The sequence below is a fragment of the Bos javanicus genome, chromosome 6 (genome assembly GCF_032452875.1).
Source record: "Bos javanicus breed banteng chromosome 6, ARS-OSU_banteng_1.0, whole genome shotgun sequence".
NCBI lineage: Eukaryota > Metazoa > Chordata > Mammalia > Artiodactyla > Bovidae > Bos > Bos javanicus.
The window spans coordinates 74581854-74594008 of NC_083873.1; the positions used below are offsets into that span (position 1 = coordinate 74581854).

At 37.4% G+C, this 12155-nt stretch overlaps 1 non-coding gene across 1 annotated transcript; it reads left to right on the top strand.

Moving 5' to 3' along the window:
• Nucleotides 1–11415: 11415 nt before the first annotated feature.
• On the top strand, nt 11416–11487 carry TRNAW-CCA (transfer RNA tryptophan (anticodon CCA)). The gene has a single exon. It is a non-coding gene; the product is annotated as a tRNA-Trp (tRNA).
• Nucleotides 11488–12155: the final 668 nt, after the last annotated feature.

Here is a 12155-nt window from a genome sequence, read left to right on the forward strand (position 1 = left end):
GCATATCAGAAAATGTAGGATCATCTCCAGCAGCTGAGATAGCTAATTAAAACTGTTTCACCTGTTTTTTTCATGCCCATGATTTCTAGTTGAAGCCTATTGAATACAGAGAAAACTAACACAAATTTATCATTTTGCATTTTATTTGTTAAATGAGTATCTCAGTGCACTTAAATTTTTTGCATATATACAAATTATTCTTTCCTTCTTTTATACTAGATATAGCATCAACTATTTGATATTGAAAAGAATTCCAGACGATTGATATTTATTGTCAATATTTTTCTAGAGATTTGGTACTGTAAATAATATGTGTAATAGATTTGAAGATCCATATTGTGGAGAAAGCACACTTCCATTTATCCACACATAAATAATCTCATATTATTCTGTAAGAGTCACTGAGATCAGTTATCTGGAATGAGAAACATAAGGAATACAACTTCAGAAATTACTAAAATTTCAATCTGTAAAATTAAAAATGAGGGGGGCATATGCTGAATTAATTCTCTAACATTTTCCTGTGACAGTAGGAAAAAATTCTGAGGATATTACAGAGTCAGAGGACCTGGGTCATCTGGTAGAGGAATGTGAAAAAAAAATAAGTGTGCAAAACAGAAATTCAGATCCACCCCATATTGTGAAATAAGAAGATGAATTACTTTTGAATAGATACCATAATAAAGTAAGTCCCTTATTGTAGGTTACTGTCTAGAACCTTTGTTTCATGGGTTTTATCCACTAGAGTCTTTTATTAGATGTGTCTTTTGCAAATTTAAATGAAGTACATCTTATCAGTTTTCCTTTTATAAATGGTGCTTTAGTATTGTATGAAAAAGTCATTCCCCAAACTGAAGTTACTATTTTCTCCAATGTTGCCCTCTAGAAATTTTACAGTTTGTTTTTACACTTGCGTCTGCAATTCAAATTGATTTGATTTTGGCGAAAGCTATAAGGTCTATGTCTAGATTTATTTAATTATATGAGCAGTTCAGGTTCCATCACCAAGTAAAAGGACACACATTATATCACCAGTTATGGCATTATAGTTGCATCATCATATCATTTAGCTTGGGAAAAGTTTGAAACTGGCTCATGACTGACTTAGTAAAAACATGTAATAAGGCTTAGATTATCTAGCAGAATTATCTATTCAAACGTCATCTTAATTGATTTTGAATATTTCTTTCCCATTGTGGGACGTTACTATCTATTTAATGATAAGAAACATATGCAAGCAGCTCATACAACTCAACAGCAGAAAAACAAACAACCCAATCAAAAAGTGGGGAAAAAATACTAAACAGCTGTTTCTCCAAAGAAGACATACAGATGGCTAACAAACACATGAAAAGATGTTCAAAATCACTCATTATTAGAGACATGAAAATCAAAACTGCAATGAGATATCACCTCACACCAGTCAGAATGGTCATCATCAAAAAGTCTACAAACAATAAATCCTGGAGAGGGTGTGGAGAAAAGGGAATGCTCTTGCACTGTTGGTGGGAATGTAAATTGATACAGCCACTAAGGAAGACGGTATGGAGATTCCTTAAAAAAACTAGGAATAAAACCACCATATGACCCAGCAACATGACTCTTAGACATATACCCTGAGGAAACAAAAATTGAAAAACACACATGTATCCCATTGTTCACTGCAGCACTATTTACAATAGCTAGAACATGGAAGCAACCTAGATGTTCATCGACAGATGAATGGATAAAGAAGTGGTGGTATATATATACAATGGAATATTACTCAGCCATAAAAAGGAATGCCTTTGAGTCAGTTCTAATGAGCGGGATGAACCTAGAACCTATCATGCAGAGTGAGGTAAGTCAGAAAGAGAAAGACAAATATTGTATTCTAACACATATATACAGAATCTAGAAAAATAGTACTGAAGACTTTATTTACAGGGCAACAGTGGAGAAAAAGACATAGAGAATAGACTTATGGACATGGGGAGAGAGGAGGAAAGGGTGAGATGTATTGAAAGAGTAACATGGAAACACATTACCAAATGTAAAAGATAGCCAACAGAAATTTGTTGTATGGCTCAGGAAACTCAAACAGGGTCTCTGTATCAACTTAGAGGGGTGCGATGGGGAGGCACATGGGAGGATGGTTCAAAAAGGAGGGAATATATGTATACCTACGGCTGATTCATGTTGAGGTTTGACAGAAAACAACAAAAGTTGATAAGGAAATCATCCTTCAATAAAAAAAATAAATTAATTAAAAAAAGAAATACATACTCACATATATGCCCATGTGTCAAAAAAACAGCCGGCCATCCTATTTTTGATTCTCTATCACACAAAGCACACATAGACATTTAATGGACATAAAAAATGACTACAGTGTAACAACAAATAATCAAAGTAAGATCTAATATTTGAGGTGTTCTGTGTAACATGTTGCGCGTCAGTTCAGTTCAGTTCAGTCACTCAGTCGTGTCCGACTCTTTGCGACCCCATGTATCGCAGCACGCCAGGCCTCCCTGTCCATCACCAACTCCTGGAGTTCACGCAAACTCACGTCCACCGAGTTGGTGATGTCATCCAGCCATCTCATTCTTTGGCATCCCCTTGTCCTCCTGCCCCCAATCTCTCCCAGCATCAGAGTCTTTTCCAATAAGTCAACTCTTCACATGAGGTGGCCAAAGTACCGGAGTTTCATCTTCACAATCAGTCCTTCCAATGAACACCCAGGACTGACCTCCTTTAAAAGGGACTGGTTGGATCTCCTTGCAGTCCAAGAGACTCTCAGGAGTATTCTCCAACACCACAGTTCAAAAGCATCAATTCTTTGGCGCTCGGCTTTCTTCACAGTCCAACTCTCACATCCATACATGACCACAGGAAAAACCATAGCCTTGACTAGATGGATCTTTGTTGGCAAAGTAATGTCTCTGCTTTTTAATATGCTATCTAGGTTGGTCATACCTTTCCTTCCAAGGAGTAAGCGTCTTTTAATTTCATGGCTGCATTCACCATCTGCACTGATTTTGAAGCTCCCAAAAATAAAGTCTGACACTGTTTCCCCATCTATTTCCCATGAAGTGATGGGATCAGATGCCAAGATCTTCGTTTTCTGAATGTTGAGCTTTAAGCCAACTTTTTCACTCTCCACTTTCACTTTCATCAGGAGGCTATTTAGTTCCTCTTCACTTTCTGCCATAAGGGTGGTGTCATCTGCATATCTGAGGTTTTTAATATTTCTCCTGGCAATCTTGATTCCAGCTTGTGCTTCTTCCAGCCCAGCGTTTCTCATGATGTACTCTGCATATAAGTTAAATAAGCAGGGTGACAATATACAGCCATAACGTATTCCTTTTCCTATTTGGAACCAATCTCTTGTTCCATGTCCAGTTCTAACTGTTGCTTCCTGACCTGCATATAGGTTTCTTAAGAGCCAAGTCAGGTGGTCTGGTATTCCCATATCTTTCAGAATTTTCTGCAGTTTATTGTGATCCACACAGTCAAAGGCTTTGGCATAGTCAATAAAGCAGAAACAGATGTTTTTCTGGAATTCTCTTACTTTTTCGATGATCCAGCAGATGTTGGCAATTTGATCTCTCGTTCCTCTGCCTTTTCTAAAGCCAGCTTGAACATCTGGAAGTTCACAGTTCACATATTGCTGAAGCCTGGCTTGGAGAATTTTGAGTATTACTTTACTAGTGTATGAGATGAGTGCAATTGTGCAGTAGTTTGAACATTCTTTGGTATTGCCTTTCTTTGGGATTGGAATGAAAACTGACCTTTTCCAGTCCTGTGGCTATTGCTGAGTTTTCCAAATTTGCTGGCATATTGAATGCAGCACATTCAAAGCATCATCTTTCAGGATTTGAAATAGCTCAACTGGAATTCCATCACCTCCACTACCTTTGTTTGTAATGATGCTTTCTAAGTCTCACTTGACTTCACATTCCAGCATGTCTGCCTCTAGGTGAGTGAGCATACCATTGTGATTATGTTGGTCATGAAGATCTTTTTTGTACAGTTCTTCTGTGTATTCTTGCCACCTCTTCTTAATATCTTCTGCTTCTGTTAGGTCCATACCATTTCTGTCCTTTATTAAGCCCATCTTTGCATGATGTTCCCTTGGTATCTCTAATATTCTTGAAGCAATCTCCAGTCTTCCCCATTCTGTTTTTTCCCTCTATTTTTTGCATTGATTGCTGAGGAAGGCTTTCTTATCTCTTCTTGCTATTCTTTGGAACTCTGCATTCAGATGCTTATATCTTTCCTTTTCTCCTTTGCTTTTCACTTCTCTTCTTTTCATACCTATTTGTAAGGCCTCCCCAGACAGCCATTTTGCTTTTTTGCATATCTTTTCCATGGGGATGGTCTTGATTCCTGTCTCCTGTACAATGTCAGGAACCTCAGTCCATAGTTCATCAGGCACTCCATCTATCAGATCTAGTCCCTTAAATCTATTTCTCACTTCCATTGTATAATCATAAGGGATTTGATTTAGTTCATACCTAAATGGTCTAGTAGTTTTCCCTACTTTCTTCAATTTAAGTCTGAAGTTGGCTATAAGGAGCTCATGATTGGAGCCACAGTCATCTCCCAGTCTTGTTTTTGCTGACTATATAGAGCTTCTCCATCTTTGGCTGAAAAGAATATAATCAGTCTGATTTCGGTGTTGACTATTCGGTGATGTCCATGTGTAGAGTCTTCTCTTGTGTTGTTGGAAGAGGGTTTTTGCTATGATCAGTGCATTCTCTTGGCAAAACTCTATTAGTCTTTGCTCTGCTTCATTCCATATTCCAAGGCCACATTTGCCTGTTACTCCAGGTGTTTCTTGACTTCCTACTTTTGCATTCCAGTCCCATATAATGAAAAGGACATCTTTTTTGGGTGTTAGTTCTAAAAGATCTTGTAGGTCTTCATAGAACCATTCAACTTCAGCTTCTTCAGCATTACTGGTTGGGGCATAGGCTTGGATTGCTGTGATATTGAATGGTTTGCCTTGGAAACAGAGATCATTCCGTCGTTTTTGAGATTGTATCCAAGTACTGTATTTCGGACTCTTTTGTTGACCATGATGGCTACTTCATTTCTTCTAAGGGATTCCTGCCCGCAGTAGTAGATAGAATGGTCATCTGAGTTAAATACACCCATTCCAGTCCATTTTAGTTTGCTGATTCCTAGAATGTTGATGTTCACTCTTGCCATCTCCTATTTGACCACTTCCAATTTGCCTTGATTCATGGACCTGACATTCCAGGTTCCTATGCAATATTGGTCTTTACATCCTTGGACCTTGCTTCTATCACCAGTTGCATCCACTACTGGGTATTGCTTTTGCTCTGGCACCATCCCTTCATTCTTTCTGGAGTTATTTCTCCACTGATCTCCACCTATGGACCTGGGGAGTTCCTCTTTCAGTATCCTATCATTTTGCCTTTCCATACTGTTCATGTTGTGCATAACATGTGTGTAATATGTCTTCTGAAAACATACCCTTTCTACATATAAAAAAATGAGTTATTTTATGTTCAGGGACATGATATGAATCACGTGACAAAGGAAGGCAGGATCTCAAGGAAGAAGGTAGCTTACTTGGCAGCCTTTTTCATGAATGTACTTTGAATATGAAAATTAATGGGGCCTTTTAAATGAAAGTTTTAATTTTTACTAGTTGATATGTATCCCCCAAGTAAGTTGAATTTTTAACCCTACTAAGCTTTATCTGAAATATATTGAAAAATTATCTATAATTTTGCATATAATATAGAGATGTTTTATGTGTACATATATTTAGGTATATAATACATGGGTATTGAGTGTATTGTGTGTTGTTATTATATATCTGTAAATTATGAACTTTTTTTAAGTTTTATTTTTTAAATTTCCTTTGGCTGTACTAGGTCTTCATTGCTGTGCAAGATTTTCTGTAGTTGTGGTTGAGCAGGAGCTACTCTCTAGTTGCCGTGTGCAGACTTCTCATTTTAGTGGCTTCTCTATTACAGAGAATGGGCTGTAGGCATGCCAGCTTCAATAGTGTAGCACATATGCTCAGTAGTTGTGGCACATAGGCTTCATGCTCTGCAGTATGTAGGATCTTCCCAGACCAGGGATCAAACTCATGTCTCCTGCATTGTCAGGTGGGTTCTTTACCATTGAGCCACCAGAGAAGCCCTGAACATGTTTTTATTTAGAATTTTTTTTTCCTTAAAAAAGGCTTGATCTATCCTGATGTTGAAACCAGAAAGTGGGAAAAATAAAGTAAAATAATAATTTAAACCCCACATTCCTTATTAAGCATGGGGATCATTTACAGGTAATGTGATTTTTCTCCTTCTATCACATTGCATTGAACATACATTCTACATAAGTAGTAAGCAAGAAAAGCCATTTTGTAAATGGGATATTATTTAGAATAAGAAATGTAATTTAGAAAAAAAATGCAGACCTGACAATAAGTTTGATCTAGGGGTTATAGTCATTAATACAGATTGTGGCAGTAAAATATTTGCCCTGTTCTGTTTCTTAAGAGTTATAATATGCTGATGTTAATTACATTGAAACACTTGCATTTTAAGGATGAGCATCCTTTAAATGCCAAAGAACAAAAGATGTCTTGGTTAGCTGTCAATCCCAGATTGGATTAGTTTCACTTTTACACTGCTTTGAAAGCTACGTTTCATGAGCCAACTTTCATATTATGGCTTTTACCCTTTATCTTTTCTTCCCTGAGTTTGAAAATCACATTAAGCAGAGTGGGAATGTAGCCAGCAATGTAGTCGCTCAGTAGTGTCGGACTCTTTGCAATCCCATGAACTGTAGCCTGCCAGTCTCCTCTGTCCATGGGGATTCACCAGGCAAGAATACTGGAGTGGGTTGCCATTCCCTTCTCCAGGGGATCATCCTGACCCAGGGATCAAACACAGGTATCCTACATTGCCGGCAGATATTTTATCATCTTAGCCACCAGGGAAGCCCTGTGGCCAACAAGAGTCCTCCTATATTTTATAATACATTTCTGGTTCTGTACAATCTGTGATTTTGCTGCCTATGTTGGTTATTTTGCAACACATAGTAATTTAGAGATAGATTGTCAAATTCTATGAAAAGTCTTGATCACTTAGGGGAAAACTGAACTATCCATGAACATGATCTCTTTATTCAAAAGAAGTTGCAAAAAAGTTGAAAAATTTTAAAATTATTTTTCTTACATGAACATTACATATTTCACTTAGAACATCATTTTCCAGAAAGATATTGGTACTTGAAAATAATGACAATATTTGTATCCCCATTCAAGTCTGTGTCTACTATTTGTTTTTTTATCTCTTAGTTAAGAGTTAAAATATGATATTCAGATGATGTATGATAGGATAGTGGATATCTTTTTCTTGTTGCTTGTTATAAGAGGTGCCATTCTAACACTTTATCATCGTAAATGATGCCAGCTAAGGTGTCTTTGTAAATGCAGCTTATCAGGTTTAATAAGTTTTCTTGTCTTAGTTTGTAAGATATTTGCTTCTAATAGTAAAGATGTGTTGATTTTCTTTAACTATTTTAATACAGTGTTTTAGTTAGCACATTATTTTCATCTCAGTCTATGGTGAATTATATTAACAGATTTTTTAATATTAGAGCAGTTCTGTGTTCTTAGAATGAATTTAACTTGATCATAATCTTCAACACTTGATATATTATAGTATTTTGTTTAGGATTATTGCAATTATATCATGTTTTTGTTGTTAGTTGCTTGGTCATGTCCAACTCTTTGCAAAGCTGTGGACTATAGCCCGCCAGTCTCCTCTGTCCAAAGGATTTTCCAGGCAAGAATACTGGAGAGGGCTGCCACTTCCTTCTCCAGGGGATCTTCCTGATCCAGGAATCTCACCTGGGGCTCCAGCTCTGAAGGCTCTTTACTTTCAGAACCACCAGGGAAGCAAGTATGTCGTAGTGGCCTTATATTTAAAACCTGGGTGTGTCTTCCTTCTTTCTGTTTTCCTGGAATTTTGCACAGATCTTGGAATGATACATTTCTTGAAATTTTAATAAAATTCTATTTTAAAAAGTTTGGATGTATTTTTGCTTAAGAGTGCAGCTTTTAATTATTGGTACATTTTTTGAAAAGAACTGAGATCATTCTGATATTAATTTCTTCTCAAGTTCAGTTCAGTTCAGTCACTCAGTCGTATCTGACTCTTTGCGACCCCATGAATCACAGCACGCCAGGCCTCCCTGTCCATCACTAACTCCCGGAGTTCACTTGAACTCATGTCCATTGAGTCAGTGATGCCATCCAACCATCTCATCCTCCGTCATCCCCTTCTCCTTCTGCCCCCAATCCCTCCCAGCTGCTTCTGCTAAGTCTCTTCAGTCGTGTCCGACTCTGTGCGACCCCATAGATGGTAGCCCACAAGGCTCCCCCGTCCCTGGGATTCTCCAGCCAAGAACACTGGAGTGGGTTGTCATTTCCTTCTCCAATGCATGAAAGTGAGAAGTGAAAGTGACGTCGCTCAGTCGTGTCCAACTCTTAGCGACCGCATGGACTGCAGCCCACCAGGCTCCTCCATCCATGGGATTTTCCAGGCAAGAGTACTGGAGTTGGGTGCCATTGCCTTCTCAGATCTCTCCCAGCATCAGGGTCTTTTCCAATGAATCAACTCTTCGCATGAGGTGGCCAAAGTATTGGAGTTTCGGCTTTAGTATCAGTCCTTCCAATGAACACCCAGGACTCTTCTCAAGTAAGTCTAAGTAAATCATAGTTTTTTAGAACTTTTCTATTTCTTTGAAATTTTCAAATGTGTATCCATAACATTCTTGGGATTTTATTCTATTTTTTGAAAATTATATTTCCTTAAATCAGTGCCACTTACTCTCTATACATGTGTGGTCGTTTTATTTTGGCATCAGACATGTTTCAATGGAGTCCATTGGTGATACATTATCGTGTCTGTATTCCTTCTTTCTAGTGAACTGATTCAAATGTATTCTTTTTAATGGCTGAGTAATACTCCATTGCGATTTCTAATTTGCTGGATCATAAGGCAGTTCTATTTCCAGTTTTTTAAGGAATCTTGTTCTCCATAACTAGTTTGCATTGTGTTTCAAAGCATTTATTATTTGTAGACTTTTGATCTTCTGAACCTCATAGTCATTTCTCTGATAAAGTGATGTTGAGCATCTTTTCATGTCCATCTATATGTCTTCTTTGGAGAAATGTCTATTTAGATCTTCCCATTTTTTGATTGGGTCATTTATTTTTCTATTTAATTTTTCATTTCTAATCATTTGTATTTAAACCTGTCTTATTTTCTCATTTTTTAGCATTCTCAAAGAGACAACGGCTGTTTCTGCTGATAATCTATATCAATGTCATCTTTTTCTAGTGTATTAATTTGGGTCTTTTATATTATTTATTTTTCTAATTTTCTTTCATTTATAACGTTGTTTCTTTCCCTTATTTTTAAATGTATCTTTTATCATTTACTTCTAAATTAATAGTTTTTAATGCATGGGATCTGTATGATGCAAATTTAGAAAATCTCTTTCAAAGATAGTTTAATGGAAAACCATTGTAAATATTCTATTTTATTAGTATAGGTTATTTACTGTTTTATTATGGGGTGCAAGGATCCCTATATATCCAGTAAACTAAATGTATTTGATATATTTCATACTTTTATATCTTGTGTGTTAGGTCTATCAATAATTTATTTAATCAGCTGATATTTATTGAGGTCCTTCTTGTATTAAATGATGCTATATGCAGAATGTGTCCTTCCCAAATTCATACACTGAAATCCTAATCTTCAAAGATAAGGTACCAGTTGGGTGGGGGCTTTGGGAGGTGATTAGGTCATGAGTGAGGAGTCAGCACAAATGATATCAAAGCTCTTTTCTTTAAACTTTTTATTTTATAGGAATATAGTCAATTAACAATGTTGTGATAATTTCAGGCGGACAGCAAAGGGGCTCAGCCTTACATATACTGTAGCCATTCTCTCCCAACTCCCCTCCAATCCAGGCTGCCACATAACATTGAGCAGAGTTCCCTGTGCTATACAGTAGGTCCTTGATTATTCATTTTAATTACAGCAGTGTGTGCATGTTGTGAGATCAATGTTATTATAAAGGAAACTCCACAGAGATCCATCATCCATTTCATAACCTGAAGACACAGGAAAGAGAAAGTAAACCTTCATCAGAACTTACATGCTGGCCTCTTGTGCTTGGATTTAGTCTAAAGAAATGTGAGAAATAAATTTCTCCTGTTCATAAACTACTTAGTCAGTGGTATTTGGTTAGAGCAGCCTGAATAGACTAAGACAAATGAGGATCTGGTGTAAGAAGAGAGAAAAACCCTTGCCTCAATTAAGAAAGCTTATATTAGTTACATTAAGTGGAAAGGTAGGTTGTAATCTGAAAATATGATTAGAAATTGTCAATTAGCTCTTTCATTTTCATAAAATGCTACATAATATTTTTGAAGTGAAGTGAAATTCACTCAGTTGTGTCCAACTTTTTGCGACCTCAAGGACTGTAGCCCGCCAGTCTCCTTTGTCCATGGGATTCTCAAGGCAAGAATACTGAAGTGGGTTGTCATTCCTTTCTTCACAGTGTCTTCCTGACCCACAGTTCAAACCTGGTTCTCTGGTACTGCAGGCAGATTCTTTACTGTCTGAGCCACTAGCAAAGCCCCAAATAATTTCCCTACCCAGGGATCGAGCCCAGGTCTCCTGCATTGCAGGCAGATTCTTTACCATCTGAACCACCAGGGAAGTCAATTTATTTTTAGGTTGTACTATTAGAAAATAACAGTTTAGAGTGCTTAAAATTTTCTGGAAAACTTTTGTCACTGTATACTGGCTCCCTTCTTCTTTAATGACACTTAAAAATCATATATTTAATCTGATATTAATAGAACTAATCATTAGTAGCCTGTGGTATATATATTCATGATTATAAAATTTATTTTAATTTCTTTTTAAATTTTCCATGTTTTCATGATTATCAGTTCAGTTAAGTTGCTCAGGCATGTCTGACTCTTTGTGACCCCATGAAGTGTAGCACCCCAGGCTTCCTTGTCCATCAACTCTGGGAACTTGCTCAAACTCATGTTCATCCAATTAGTGATGCCATCCAACCATCTCATTTTCTGTCTTCCCCTTCTCCTCCAGCTTTCAATCTTTCCCACCATCAGGGTCTTTTCCAATGAGTCAGTTCTTCACATCAGGTGGCCAAAGTATTGGAGTTTTGGCTTTAGCATCAGTCCTTCCAATGAATATTTAGGACTGATCTCCTTTAGGATTGACTGCTTTGATCTCTTTGCAGTCTGATGGACTCTCAAGTGTCTTCTCCAATACCACAGTTCAAAAGTGTCAGTTCTTCAGTGCTTAGCTTTCTTTATGGTCCAACTTTCACATCCATTGGGCTTCCCTGGTGGCTCAGAGGTTAAAGCGTCTGCCTCCAATGCAGGAGACCCAGGTTTGATCCCTGGGTCGGGAAGATCCCCTGGAGAAGGAAATGGCAACCCACTCCAGTATTCTTGCCTGGAGAATCCCATGGACAGAGGAGCCTGGCAGGCTACAGTCCACGGAGTCACAAAGAGTCAGGCACAACTGAGCGACTTCACTTCACTTCACATCTATATATGACTACTGGAAAAACCATAGCTTTTGACTAAATGGACCTTTGTTGGCAAAGTAATGTCTTTTCTTTTTAATATGCTATCTAGGTTGGTCATAGTTTTTCTTCCAAGGAGCAAGTGCTTTCTAATTTCATGGCTGCAGTCACCATCTGCAGTTATTCTGGAGTTCAAGGAAATAGTCTCTCACTGTTCCCATTGTTTCCCTATCTATTTGCTATGAAGTGATGGGCTCAAATGCCATGATCTTAGATTTCTGAATGTTGAATTTTAAGCCAGCTTTTTCACTCTCCTCTTTCATTTTCATCAGTAGGCTCTTCAGTTTCTCTTCACTTTATGCCATAAGGGTGGTGTCATCTGCATATCTGAGATTGTTGATATTTCTCCTGGTAACCTTGATTACAACTTGTACTTCATCCAACCCAGCATTTTGCATGATGTACTCTGCATAGAAGTTAATTAAGCAGGGTGACAATATATAGCCTTGTCATATTCCTTTCCCAGTTTGGAACTAGTCCATTTTTCCATG